Source organism: Salvelinus namaycush, unplaced genomic scaffold (genome assembly GCF_016432855.1).
Source record: "Salvelinus namaycush isolate Seneca unplaced genomic scaffold, SaNama_1.0 Scaffold8, whole genome shotgun sequence".
NCBI lineage: Eukaryota > Metazoa > Chordata > Actinopteri > Salmoniformes > Salmonidae > Salvelinus > Salvelinus namaycush.
In genome coordinates this window covers 416,308-431,730 of record NW_024061530.1, presented here as the reverse complement: position 1 = coordinate 431,730, position 15,423 = coordinate 416,308, and the positions used below count along the sequence as shown (strand labels likewise).

At 38.7% G+C, this 15,423-nt stretch overlaps 1 long non-coding RNA gene across 1 annotated transcript; it reads right to left on the bottom strand.

Moving 5' to 3' along the window:
* Positions 1-222: 222 nt before the first annotated feature.
* On the bottom strand, positions 223-12,620 carry LOC120042901. Its single transcript, XR_005476256.1, has 3 exons — positions 12,576-12,620; positions 3,191-3,307; positions 223-263 (listed from the first exon to the last, which is right to left on the bottom strand). It is a non-coding gene; the product is annotated as an uncharacterized LOC120042901 (long non-coding RNA).
* Positions 12,621-15,423: the final 2,803 nt, after the last annotated feature.

Here is a 15,423-nt window from a genome sequence, read left to right as displayed (position 1 = left end):
CCGGATTGAGAACCCCTGCAGTACCTCCACAGACCCCGGATTGAGAACCCTTGATTTAGCAGATGCTCTGATCCAGAGAGATTTACAGTAAGTGCATTCATCTTAAGGTAGGTAATTATTTTGGATATTAACTTAATAAATTGTTCATAAAATTGTCATCTTACCTCTTAGCCTTGGTGTCATGTTCCCCAGAGAGTCTCATTTTAGAGGCAGGGCCCCCCTCCTCTCTCTCCCCAGAGAGACTCATTTTAGAGCACTGTCCCCTAAACAGAGATCCAGCATGTTGATTGTGGTTAACACATTGACAACTAATTCTTGAATGTCAATTGTTCTCATTTATTAATGATCGCTTATAAAACATTTACTAACAGACATATCGAAACAGTCAGGTGATTTAATGCATCACATGAACATGGAGTTGACATTTCATCTCCATGGTAACTGTCAATAATAATAATAAGTCACTGTTTGTTAAGGTAGTTATAGACAGTACAGCAACAACAATAATAATAAGTCACTGTTTGTTAAGGTAGTTATAGACAGTACAGCAACACAAGGCCATGTCTCACACTTGTTTTTATTAATTAACAGTAGGCTTTTTATCGTCTTACAATCTGTTATTTTCTAAACGTATCTGAGAATGTAGGCAGAAAGGCTAAAACGGACATGATTGATCTGAGGGGGAAATCATTGATCCATTCAGAAAGTTTATTTGCAACAAGTAAGAGATGTTATATTATGTAAAGTAGGCTAGGTTATAATGTATAATAGTGGGTTGTTAGTGATATGTAGATGTTATATTATGTAAAGTAGACTAGGTTATAATGTATAATAGTGGGTTGTTAGTGATATGTAGATGTTATATTATGTAAAGTAGACTAGGTTATAATGTATAATAGTGGGTTGTTAGTGATATGTAGATGTTATATTATGTAAAGTAGACTAGGTTATAATGTATAGTAGTGGGTTGTTTGTGATATGTAGATGTTATATTATGTAAAGTAGGCTAGGTTAAAGCCTACATATCATAGATGACCAGTCTAAACCTGTTCAGATCAGTTCACATAATGTTATAGACCTACCAGTAGCAGGACAGAGAATGTACTGTATATAACCTACATATCATAGATGACCAGTCTAAACCTGTTCAGATCAGTTCACATAATGTTATAGTCCTACCAGTAGCAGGACAGAGAATGTACTGTATATAACCTACATATCATAGATGACCAGTCTAAACCTGAGCAGGTCAGTTCACATAATGTTATAGTCCTACCAGTAGCAGGACAGAGAATGTAGCCAAGGCCATCAGGTCGGTCGGCTTGATAAGCAGTGATGTATTTTTTTTTAGGTGAGGGAGCGCAAGAAAATATGTAAATTACGTCAAAATTTCTTCAAAGTTTGTACCGACAGATGTAGCAAGAATGCTCTCTCTCTCTCTCTCTCTCTCTCTCTCTCTCTCTCTCTCTCTCTCTCTCTCTCTCTCTCTCTCTCTCTCTCTCTCTCTCTCTCTCGTAATGGCGGCAGAGAAGTCAGGCGCAGGAGAGCAAAAACTGATTTACAACGACATAGATCAATAAATAAAACCACCGTAAACAGAACAATAAATGAATGGGTAAACAAAACCCGTTACACACCAGCATCATCATGTGCACAAGCACTACAATAAACAATTCCGGACAAGGACATGGGGGGAACAGAGGGTTAAATACACAATATGTAATGAGGGAATTGAAACCAGGTGTGTGGGAAGACAAGACAGAACAAATGGAAAATGAAAAGTGGATCGGCGATGGCTAAAAGACCGGTGACGTCGACCGCCGAACCCTGCCCGAACAAGGAGAGGGACCGACTTCGGCGGAAGTCGTGACATCACCTCTGGATGCTCGGCTATGAAAAGCCAACTGACATTTACTCCTGAGGTACTGACCAATTGCACCCTCTATAACCACTGTGATTATTGTTTGACACTGCTAGTCATGTATGAACATTTGAACATCTTGAAGAATGATTTGAACTTAATGGCCATGTTCTCTTATAATCTCTCCCCAGCACAGACAGAAGAGGACTGGTCACCCCTCAGAGCCTGGTTCCTCTCTAGGTTTCTTCCTAGGTTCGTGCCTTTCTAGGGAGTTTTTCTAGCCACCGTGCTTCAACATCCTAACATGATCTCTTCAGCACGAGACGACCGTTACACCCAACGACGTGTTTCTGCCAATGAGCTTCAAATCAGATCAAATTGTATTTCTCACATGCGCCGAGTTCAACAGGTGTACACTTTACTGTGAAATGCTTACTGATGAGCTCTTTCCCAACAATGCAGCTAAAAGTACAAAACATTTGCTAAAAAAAGAGGAAATAGAACACAATAAAATAACAATAATGAGGCTATAAGGAGTACCAGTACTGAGTCAATGTGCAGGGGTACCAGGTAGTTGAGGTAATAATGAGACTATAAGGAGTACCAGTACTGAGTCAATGTGCAGGGGTACCAGGTAGTTGAGGTAATAATAAGACTATAAGGAGTACCAGTACTGAGTCAATGTGCAGGGGTACCAGGTAGTTGAGGTAATAATGAGACTATAAGGAGTACCAGTACTGAGTCATTGTGCAGGGGTACCAGGTAGTTGAGGTAATAATGAGACTATAAGGAGTACCAGTACTGAGTCAATGTGCAGGGGTACCAGGTAGTTGAGGTAATAATGAGGCTATAAGGAGTACCAGTACTGAGTCAATGTGCAGGGTACCAGGTAGTTGAGGTAATAATGAGACTATAAGGAGTACCAGTACTGAGTCAATGTGCAGGGTACCAGGTAGTTGAGGTAATAATGAGACTATAAGGAGTACCAGTACTGAGTCAATGTGCAGGGTACCAGGTAGTTGAGGTAATAATGAGGCTATTATTTTATAGAATAGCATGTCATAGCAATTAATCTGACATAGTCAAAGACACGACAGCACACACACACACACACACACACACACACACACACACACACACACACACACACACACACACACACACACACACACACACACACACACACACACACACAGGACTATGAAAATGGACAAAAGGATTAGCCTATGGATTATGAAAACAACAAAAGAAACGGGAAAATGGGAGAGGAGAAATGACTAGAGACAGTGTTGTTTAACTCACTGACCATGACCCATGAGTTCTTCTTACCTTTGTTCAGTAGAAAATTCTACCTTTCTAAACTTCATAGGTTGATCCATAGACTGGTCACTCTTCATGGACACACAGCTGGGTACAGGGGAGGCTGGTCTCTTCCTCTTGATTGGTCTTCAACACAACAGAGACAAACATTACATCTCTCATCTACTCTGAGCTCAGATGGGGAAACATAAGAACAGTTTAATTACAAAATAAGTTATGTTCATGTTTTTTTGCTAAATGAGGAGATGGCACATGGGTACCTGCTTCTATAAACCAATGAGGTTTAATTAATGAAATTAATGAATTAAATGAATGCAGCATTACTGAGAGTAGAATGAAATGAATGCAGCATTACTGAGAGTAGAATGAAATGAATGCCTCATTACTGAGAGTAGAATGAAATGAATGCCTCATTACTGAGAGTAGAATGAAATGAATGCATTATTACTGAGAGTAGAATGAAATGAATGCAGCATTACTGAGAGTAGAATGAATGCAGCATTACTGAGAGTATCGTGAAATGAATGAATCATTACTGAGAGTAGAATGAAATGAATGCAGCATTACTGAGAGTAGAATGAAATTAATGCAGCATTACTGAGAGTAGAATGAAATGAATGCAGCATTACTGAGAGTAGAATGAAATGAATGCAGCATTACTGAGAGCAGAATGAAATGAATGCATTAATATTGATAGTAGAATGAAATGAATGCAGCATTACTGAGAGTAGAATGAAATGAATGCAGCATTACTGAGAGTAGAATGAAATGAATGCAGTATTACTGAGAGCAGAATGAAATGAATGCAGCATTACTGAGAGCAGAATGAAATGAATGCAGCATTACTGAGAGTAGAATGAAATGAATGCAGCATTACTGAGAGTAGAATGAAATGAATGCAGCATTACTGAGAGTATAATGAAATGAATGCATCATTACTGAGTAAGAATGAAATGAATGCATTATTACTGAGTAAGAATGAAATGAATGCAGCATTACTGAGAGTATAATGAAATGAATGCAGCATTACTGAGAGTATAATGAAATGAATGCATCATTACTGAGTAAGAATGAAATGAATGCATCATTACTGAGTAAGAATGAAATGAATGCATTATTACTGAGTAAGAATGAAATGAATGCATTATTACTGAGAGTAGAATGAAATGAATGCATTATTACTGAGTAAGAATTAAATGAATGCAGCATTACTGAGTAAGAATGAAATGAATGCAGCATTACTGAGAGTAGAATGAAATGAATGCATTATTACTGACAGTAGAATGAAATGAATGCATTATTACTGAGTAAGAATTAAATGAATGCAGCATTACTGAGTATGAATGAAATGAATGCAGCATTACTGAGAGCCGAATGAAATGAATGCATTATTACTGAGTAAGAATTAAATGAATGCAGCATTACTGAGTAAGAATGAAATGAATGCAGCATTACTGAGAGTAGAATGAAATGAATGCATTATTACTGACAGTAGAATGAAATGAATGCAGCATTACTGAGAGTATAATGAAATGAATGCATTATTACTGAGAGTAGAATGAAATGAATGCAGCATTACTGAAATTAGAATGAAATGAATGCAGCATTACTGAGAGTATCATGAAATGAATGCATTATTACTGAGAGTAGAATGAAATGAATGCAGCATTACTGAGAGTAGAATGAAATTAATGCAGCATTACTGAGAGTAGAATGAAATGAATGCAGCATTACTGAGAGTAGAATGAAATGAATGCAGCATTACTGAGAGCAGAATGAAATGAATGCATTAATATTGATAGTAGAATGAAATGAATGCAGCATTACTGAGAGTAGAATGAAATGAATGCAGCATTACTGAGAGTAGAATGAAATGAATGCATTATTACTGAGAGCATAATTAAATGAATGCAGCATTACTGAGAGCAGAATGAAATTAATGCAGCATTACTGAGAGTAGAATGAAATGAATGCAGCATTACTGAGAGTAGAATGAAATGAATGCAGCATTACTGAGAGTATAATGAAATGAATGCATCATTACTGAGTAAGAATGAAATGAATGCATTATTACTGAGTAAGAATGAAATGAATGCAGCATTACTGAGAGTATAATGAAATGAATGCAGCATTACTGAGAGTATAATGAAATGAATGCATCATTACTGAGTAAGAATGAAATGAATGCATCATTACTGAGTAAGAATGAAATGAATGCATTATTACTGAGTAAGAATGAAATGAATGCATTATTACTGAGAGTAGAATGAAATGAATGCATTATTACTGAGTAAGAATTAAATGAATGCAGCATTACTGAGTAAGAATGAAATGAATGCAGCATTACTGAGAGTAGAATGAAATGAATGCATTATTACTGACAGTAGAATGAAATGAATGCATTATTACTGAGTAAGAATTAAATGAATGCAGCATTACTGAGTATGAATGAAATGAATGCAGCATTACTGAGAGCCGAATGAAATGAATGCATTATTACTGAGTAAGAATTAAATGAATGCAGCATTACTGAGTAAGAATGAAATGAATGCAGCATTACTGAGAGTAGAATGAAATGAATGCATTATTACTGAGAGTAGAATGAAATGAATGCAGCATTACTGAGAGTATAATGAAATGAATGCATTATTACTGAGAGTAGAATGAAATGAATGCATTATTACTGAGAGTAGAATGAAATGAATGCATTATTACTGAGAGTAGAATGAAATGAATGCATTATTACTGAGTAAGAATTAAATGAATGCAGCATTACTGAGTATGAATGAAATGAATGCAGCATTACTGAGAGCCGAATGAAATGAATGCATTATTACTGAGTAAGAATGAAATGAATGCAGCATTACTGAGAGTAGAATGAAATGAATGCATTATTACTGACAGTAGAATGAAATGAATGCAGCATTACTGAGAGTATAATGAAATGAATGCATCATTACTGAGAGCAGAATGAAATGAATGCAGCATTACTGAGTAAGAATGAAATGAATGCAGCATTACTGAGAGTAGAATGAAATGAATGCATTATTACTGAGAGTAGAATGAAATGAATGCAGCATTACTGAGAGTATAATGAAATTAATGCATCATTACTGAGAGCAGAATGAAATGAATGCAGCATTACTGAGAGTATAATGAAATGAATGCAGCATTACTGAGAGTATAATGAAATGAATGCATTATTACTGAGAGTAGAATTAAATGAATGCATTATTACTGAGAGTAGAGTAAAGTAGAAATGAATGCAGCTGCAACAAACACTGGTTGATACTCATTTATAAAACCCTCTTAGGCCTCACTCCCCCCTATCTGAGATATCCACCCTCTTCGGCCTCACTCCCCCCTATCTGAGATATCCACCCTCTTAGGCCTCACTCCCCCCTATCTGAGATATCTACTGCAGCCCTCATCCTCCACATACAACACACGTTCTGCCAGTCACATTCTGTTAAAGGTCCCCAAAGCACACACATCCCTGGGTCACTCGTCTTTTCAGTTCTCTGCAGCTAGCGACTGGAACGAGCTGCAACAAACACTCAAACTGGACAGTTTTATCTCTTCATTCAAACACTCAAACTGGACAGTTTTATCTCTTCATTCAAACACTCAAACTGGACAGTTTTATCTCTTCATTCAAACACTCAAACATGGAAAATCTTTCTGACAGTTGTTGTCTCTACCTTCTTGCCCTTTGTATTGTTGTCTCTACCTTCTTGCCCTTTGTATTGTTGTCTCTACCTTCTTGCCCTTTGTATTGTTGTCTCTACCTTCTTGCCCTTTGTATTGTTGTCTCTACCTTCTTGCCCTTTGTATTGTTGTCTCTACCTTCTTGCCCTTTGTGCTGTTGTCTCTACCTTCTTGCCCTTTGTATTGTTGTCTCTACCTTCTTGCCCTGTGTATTGTTGTCTCTACCTTCTTGCCCTTTGTATTGTTGTCTCTACCTTCTTGCCCTTTGTATTGTTGTCTCTACCTTCTTGCCCTTTGTATTGTTGTCTCTACCTTCTTGCCCTTTGTATTGTTGTCTCTACCTTCTTGCCCTTTGTATTGTTGTCTCTACCTTCTAGCCCTTTGTATTGTTGTCTCTACCTTCTTGTCCTTTGTATTGTTGTCTCTACCTTCTTGCCCTTTGTATTGTCGTCTCTACCTTCTTGCCCTTTGTATTGTTGTCTCTACCTTCTTGCCCTTTGTATTGTTGTCTCTACCTTCTAGCCCTTTGTATTGTTGTCTCTACCTTCTTGCCCTTTGTATTGTTGTCTCTACCTTCTTGCCCTTTGTATTGTTGTCTCTACCTTCTTGCCCTTTGTATTGTTGTCTCTACCTTCTTGCCCTTTGTATTGTTGTCTCTACCTTCTAGCCCTTTGTATTGTTGTCTCTACCTTCTTGCCCTTTGTATTGTTGTCTCTACCTTCTAGCCCTTTGTGCTGTTGTCTCTACCTTCTTGCCCTTTGTATTGTTGTCTCTACCTTCTTGTCCTTTGTATTGTTGTCTCTACCTTCTTGCCCTTTGTATTGTTGTCTCTACCTTCTATCCCTTTGTATTGTTGTCTCTACCTTCTTGCCCTTTGTATTGTTGTCTCTACCTTCTTGTCCTTTGTATTGTTGTCTCTACCTTCTTGCCCTTTGTATTGTTGTCTCTACCTTCTAGCCCTTTGTATTGTTGTCTCTACCTTCTTGCCCTTTGTATTGTTGTCTCTACCTTCTTGTCCTTTGTATTGTTGTCTCTACCTTCTTGCCCTTTGTATTGTTGTCTCTACCTTCTTGCCCTTTGTATTGTTGTCTCTACCTTCTTGCCCTTTGTATTGTTGTCTCTACCTTCTTGTCCTTTGTATTGTTGTCTCTACCTTCTTGCCCTTTGTATTGTTGTCTCTACCTTCTAGCCCTTTGTATTGTTGTCTCTACCTTCTTGCCCTTTGTATTGTTGTCTCTACCTTCTTGCCCTTTGTATTGTTGTCTCTACCTTCTTGCCCTTTGTATTGTTGTCTCTACCTTCTTGCCCTTTGTATTGTTGTCTCTACCTTCTAGCCCTTTGTATTGTTGTCTCTACCTTCTTGCCCTTTGTATTGTCGTCTCTACCTTCTTGCCCTTTGTATTGTTGTCTCTACCTTCTTGCCCTTTGTATTGTTGTCTCTACCTTCTTGCCCTTTGTATTGTTGTCTCTACCTTCTTGCCCTTTGTGCTGTTGTCTCTACCTTCTTGCCCTTTGTATTGTTGTCTCTACCTTCTTGCCCTTTGTATTGTTGTCTCTACCTTCTTGCCCTTTGTATTGTTGTCTCTACCTTCTTGCCCTTTGTATTGTTGTCTCTACCTTCTATCCCTTTGTATTGTTGTCTCTATCTTCTTGCCCTTTGTATTGTTGTCTCTACCTTCTTGCCCTTTGTATTGTTGTCTCTACCTTCTTGCCCTTTGTATTGTTGTCTCTACCTTCTTGCCCTTTGTATTGTTGTCTCTACCTTCTTGCCCTTTGTATTGTTGTCTCTACCTTCTTGCCCTTTGTATTGTTGTCTCTACCTTCTTGCCCTTTGTATTGTTGTCTCTACCTTCTTGCCCTTTGTATTGTTGTCTCTACCTTCTTGCCCTTTGTATTGTTGTCTCTACCTTCTAGCCCTTTGTATTGTTGTCTCTACCTTCTTGCCCTTTGTATTGTTGTCTCTACCTTCTAGCCCTTTGTGCTGTTGTCTCTACCTTCTTGCCCTTTGTATTGTTGTCTCTACCTTCTTGTCCTTTGTATTGTTGTCTCTACCTTCTTGCCCTTTGTATTGTTGTCTCTACCTTCTTGCCCTTTGTGCTGTTGTCTCTACCTTCTTGCCCTTTGTATTGTTGTCTCTACCTTCTTGCCCTTTGTATTGTTGTCTCTACCTTCTTGCCCTTTGTATTGTTGTCTCTACCTTCTTGCCCTTTGTATTGTTGTCTCTACCTTCTTGCCCTTTGTATTGTTGTCTCTACCTTCTTGCCCTTTGTATTGTCGTCTCTACCTTCTAGCCCTTTGTATTGTTGTCTCTACCTTCTTGCCCTTTGTATTGTTGTCTCTACCTTCTTGCCCTTTGTATTGTTGTCTCTACCTTCTAGCCCTTTGTATTGTTGTCTCTACCTTCTTGCCCTTTGTATTGTTGTCTCTACCTTCTTGCCCTTTGTATTGTTGTCTCTACCTTCTAGCCCTTTGTATTGTTGTCTCTACCTTCTAGCCCTTTGTATTGTTGTCTCTACCTTCTTGCCCTTTGTATTGTTGTCTCTACCTTCTAGCCCTTTGTATTGTTGTCTCTACCTTCTTGCCCTTTGTATTGTTGTCTCTACCTTCTTGCCCTTTGTATTGTTGTCTCTACCTTCTTGCCCTTTGTATTGTTGTCTCTACCTTCTTGTCCTTTGTATTGTTGTCTCTACCTTCTTGCCCTTTGTATTGTTGTCTCTACCTTCTTGCCCTTTGTATTGTTGTCTGTGCCCAATAATGTGTGTACCATGTTTTGTTCTGCTACCATGTTGTGATGCTAACATGTTGTTGTCATGCTGTGTTGTCATGTGTTGCTGCCATGCTATGTTGTTGTCATGCTGTGTTGTCATGTGTTGCTGCCATGCTATGTTGTTGTCATGCTGTGTTGTCATGTGTTGCTGCCATGCTATGTTGTTGTCATGTGTTGCTGCCATGCTGTGTTGTTGTCTGACACGGAACCCAAACCGGCTGCGCGCGTGCGCCATCGTGCATAAATGTATTTTGCCCCCCCACACCAAACGCGATCACGACACGCAGGTTAAAATATCAAACCAAACTCTGAACCAATGACATTAATTTGGGGACAGGTCGAAAAGCATTAAACATCTATGGCAATTTAGCTAGTTAGCTTGCACTTGCTGGGATATAAACATTGAGTTGTTATTTTACCTGAAATGGACAAGGATCTCTAATCCTTGTTTGTCTCTGGTCCTCTACGCCGACAATTAATCCACACATAAAACTGACAACCGAATCATTTCTAGTCATCTCTCCTCCTTCCAGGCCTTTTCATCTTTGAACTTATATGATGATTGGCATCTACACTTTTACCACGACAACTGGCAAAACATTTCGTCTTTCAATCACCCACGTGGGTATAACCAATGAGGAGATGGCACGTGGGTACCTGCTTCTATAAACCAATGAGGATCTGCGTCACAAATAGAAAGGAGTTCTATTTTAGCCCTTGGCAACGCAGAGGCTCGTTGGCGCGCGAGCAGTGTGGGTGCAATAATTGAATAACATGGATTTCTAAATGTATTTTGCGACGCTTCCGGTCTGCTCAGCATGTCTTTATGTCGCTAATTGAACACTGAACTTTGGTGTCTCAACACTGTAGTGATCTCCATCGTTATTCTCCAAGATCACCTCAGCCCACTCTGCGCGTAACCGGACAATATGCTTGGCGCCACACCGTACGTGGACGCGGACAGTTCTGTACGGGGACGAGGACAGTTCTGTACGGGGACGCAGACAGTTCTGTACGGGGACGCGGACAGTTCTGTACGGGGACGCGGACAGTTCTGTACGGGGACGCGGACCAGTTCTGTACGGGGACGCGGACAGTTCTGTACGGGGACGCGGACAGTTCTATACGGGGACGCGGACAGATCTGTACGGGGACGCGGACAGTTCTGTACGGGGACGCAGACAGTTCCAGAACGCGGACATGAGCAGTGCAACACAATCAACTAAACCCAGTCTTTACAGCGGGTTACATTAGTAATATTCATTTTTTATTATTATGTTAAACAAACATTCTAAGTTTTTTTATAACAATATTTTGACATCTGGGTCCATATCGTCAAAGTGTCTCAGAGTAGAAAAATGGTTTTATAAGTGCTGAGAATAAAGACATTTTACACTTATGGGTATAAATTAAAGCTATGCATGAAGTCTCTAGTCCCACCTAGTCAGCAGATATTCAGGACACCTCGTGAGCTGTCCTAAGTAGTTAAGAGTTAACAGCAGGTGTCTTGATAATACTATAGAATAATGCAGTGAGTCAGTGGTTTCTGCGCCACATGTAATTGCTTTGTAGTAGTTAAAAATGTATGTTTTATATTTCTATATGATCAATCCATAAATAATATAGACCTACATGCAACAGTATGTCTTGTGCTTTTGGCAATGATTTATGTATAATAATTATGTATAACAAGTGATACCATGTATGTCTGCATAGCATTTTGTCTTCATTTTGGCAGATTAACTCATGTTTATTTCTGAAGAGAAACTCAAGTTGGAGTTGGAGCTGTGGCCGAAAGGTGGCTGGTTCGAATCCCTGGCCGGCGCTGGAAAAAACAGGTGGAATTGATCTGACCACTGGAGGGCTGCTGGGTTCACATCCTCAAAACATGAACCTTTCGTTGATCAGAACTCTAGAGGTTCTTCTTCACTGAACCCAAAAATATATATCACTTTTAGTGGTTCCATATATTAAGGAAGTGATAGAAGCCTTTTTGGTTCTATAAGGAACCTTCTTTTCTAAGAGTGTAAAATAAACACGTTTTTCTTTTGATTATTTATTTATCTACATCATGTTATTTCAAGTTCTCCCTTTGGAGCGCAACATCACATTGTTAAATAATAATCCTAAATTGGGCATGGCTATAAATTGGGCAATTGAAGGTATCTGGGGCGTAATATGTGTTTGATGAAAATGAACATTGTTGCAACGTCGTAGGCAACATTATTGGCAAGGAACTTGATGCCTACTATGCCAAAGATATTTATAGTTGTTAAACGGGTGTGAAGAGTGTGTTGATATAACAGTAATATTGTCAAAATTCTGCTTGTAACAACGATCAGAATTGGTTAAATTATATTAGGCAATAATTAAGAGCAGGCAAAGTGGTCGTGTCGTGAAAATTCTATCAAATGTCTAACATTGCAACGAGTACAGTCAGGGTGCCATGGAACCCCTGCAGTACCTCCACAGACCCCGGATTGAGAACCCCTGCAGTACCTCCACAGACCCCGGATTGAGAACCCCTGCAGTACCTCCACAGACCCCGGATTGAGAACCCCTGCAGTACCTCCACAGACCCCGGATTGAGAACCCCTGCAGTACCTCCACAGAACCCGGATTGAGAACCCCTGCAGTACCTCCACAGACCCCGGATTGAGAACCCCTGCAGTACCTCCACAGACCCCGGATTGAGAACCCCTGCAGTACCTCCACAGACCCCGGATTGAGAACCCCTGCAGTACCTCCACAGACCCCGGATTGAGAACCCCTGCAGTACCTCCACAGACCCCGGATTGAGAACCCCTGATTTAGCAGATGCTCTTATCCAGAGTGATTTACAGGAAGTCCATTCATCTTAAAATAGATATTTATTTTGGAAATAAACTTAATCAAATCTTCATAAAATTGTCATCTTACCTCTTAGCTTTGGTGTCATGTCCCCCAGAGAGATGCATTTTAGAGGCAGGGCCCCCCTCCTCTCTCTCCCCAGAGAGACTCATTTTAGAGCACTGACCCCTAAACAGAGATCCAGCATGTTGGTTGTGGTTAACACAGTGACAACTAATAATTGATTTCCAATGGTTTTCATTTATTCATTATTTCTTTGAGAAATAAAACATTTACTAACAGACATAGAAACAGTCAGGTGATTTAATGCATCACATGAACATGTAGTTGTGACATTTCATCTCCATGGTAACTATCAATAATAATAATGAGTCACTGTTTGTTAAGGTAGTTATAGACAGTTCAACAACAATAATAATAATAATAATAATAAGTCACTGTTAAGGTAGTTCTAGACAGTACAGAAACAATAATAATAATAATAATAATAAGTCACTGTTTGTTAAGGTAGTTATAGACAGTACAGCAACAACAATAATAATAATAATAATAATAATAATAATAATAATAAGTCACTGTTTGTTAAGGTAGTTATAGACAGTACAGCAACAACAATAATAATAATAATAATAATAATAAGTCACTGTTTGTTAAGGTAGTTATAGACAGTACAGCAACAACAATAATAATAATAATAATAAGTCACTGTTTGTTAAGGTAGTTATAGACAGTACAGCAACAATAATAATAATAATAAGTCACTGTTTGTTAAGGTAGTTATAGACAGTACAGCAACAACAATAATAATTATAATAATAGTAATAATGAGTCACTGTTTGTTAAGGTAGTTCTAGACAGTACAGCAACAACAATAATAATAATAATAATAATAAGTCACTGTTTGTTAAGGTAGTTATAAACAGTACAGCAACAATAATAATAATAATAAGTCACTGTTTGTTAAGGTAGTTCTAGACAGTACAGCAACAACAATAATAATAATAATAATAATAAGTCACTGTTTGTTAAGGTAGTTATAGACAGTACAACAACAATAATAATAATAATAAGTCACTGTTTGTTAAGGTAGTTATAGACAGTACAGCAACAACAATAATAATAATAATAATAATAATAATAAGTCACTGTTTGTTAAGGTAGTTATAGACAGTACAGCAACACAAGGCCATGTCTCACAATTATTTGTATTCACTAACAGGATATTTATTGTTCATTGTCTTTCAATCTGTTATTTTCTAAACGTATCTGAGAATGTAGACAGAAGGGCTGAAATGGACATGATTGATCTGAGGGGAAATCATTGATCCATTCAGAAAGGTTTTTTGCATCAAGTAAGAGATATTATATTATGTAAAGTAGACTAGGTTATAATGTATAATAGCAGTTTTTTAGTGATATGCAGATCAAGGTCTATACCTCAGCTATAGCCTACATATCATAGATGACCAGCCTAAACCTGTTCAGGTCAGTTCACATAATGTTATAGTCCTACCAGTAGCAGGACAGAGCATGTACACTATATATACAAAAGTATGTGGACACCCCTTCAAATGAGAAAATTCAGCTATTTCAGCCACACCCGCTGCTGACAGATGTATAGAATCGAGCAGACCGCCATGCAATCTCCATAGACAAATGTCATAGGATGCCACCTTACCAACAAGTCAGTTTGTCAAATTCCTGCCCTGCTAGAGCTGCCCCGGTCAACTGTAAGTGCTGTTATTGTGAAGTGGAAACGTCTAGGAGCAACAACGGCTCAACTGTGAAGTGGTAGGCCACACAAGCTCACAGAACGGGCCAACCGAGTGCAGAAGAGCATAAAAATGGTCTGTCCTCGGTTGCAACACTCACTACCAAGTTCCAAACTGCAACGTCAGCAAAATAACTGTTCGTCGGGAGCTTCATTAGTTAGAAATTAGTTTCCATGGTCGAGCAGCCGCACACAAGATCATCATGCGCAATGCCAAGCATCTGCTTGAGTGAATTATGAATCACGCTTCACCATCTGGCAGTCCGACGGACGAATCTGGGTTTGGCGGATGCCAGGAAAACGCTACCTGCCCGAATGCATAGTGACAACTGCAAAGTTTGGTGGAGGAGGAATAATGGTCTGAGGCTGTTTTTCATGGTTCGTGCCCCCTAGTGTTGGAGTGTGACCCTGGCTATCCGGAAATTAAAATAACAAGAAAGTTGTGCCGTCTGGTTTGATTAATAAAAGGAATTGAAATTATTACTACTTTACTTTTACTTTGATAATTAAGTATATTTTAGCAATTAAATGTACTTTTGATACTTAATAATATTTAAAACCAAATACTTTTAGACTTTTACTGAAGTAGAATTTTACTGGGTGACTTTCATTTTTAATTTAATAATTTCTATTAAGGTATCTTTACTTTTAGTCATGTATGACAATTGAGTTGAGAACTGAGTTCTGTTTCCACCACTGTTCTAACGTTCCATATGAGCCACAGTTTCAGACATTTTGGAACTGGGTCGGCTACAAAGTTACTTTCAATTTCATATCAGGAAATAAAGTAACGGTCACTGGGGGAATTTGTTTTGCATTGCCCGGCTCCCCGGGTGAGCAGAGTTTGCGCATTTTATACCAATCCATTGGTCCTTAAAGTAAATGTCCACCCACCTGTAGCACCGGGCCATGCAAAACGAACTTCCCACAGTCGCAGCGCACTGAGGCACAGAGTTCTAAACCCAGACGCGTTTCTTCAAGACATCTCTCTTACATTATTTTTGATAAACATTTAATTTACTCGAAACCAAGTTTAGTTGTGTTTTTTTCCTGCAAAATGTGAGTTAGTGTCGGACTTTAATAATTGTAAGCAGTCCTACAAACCCAAAAGGTTTTAATTTGAGAATGTTAATTTGTATGCCTCAA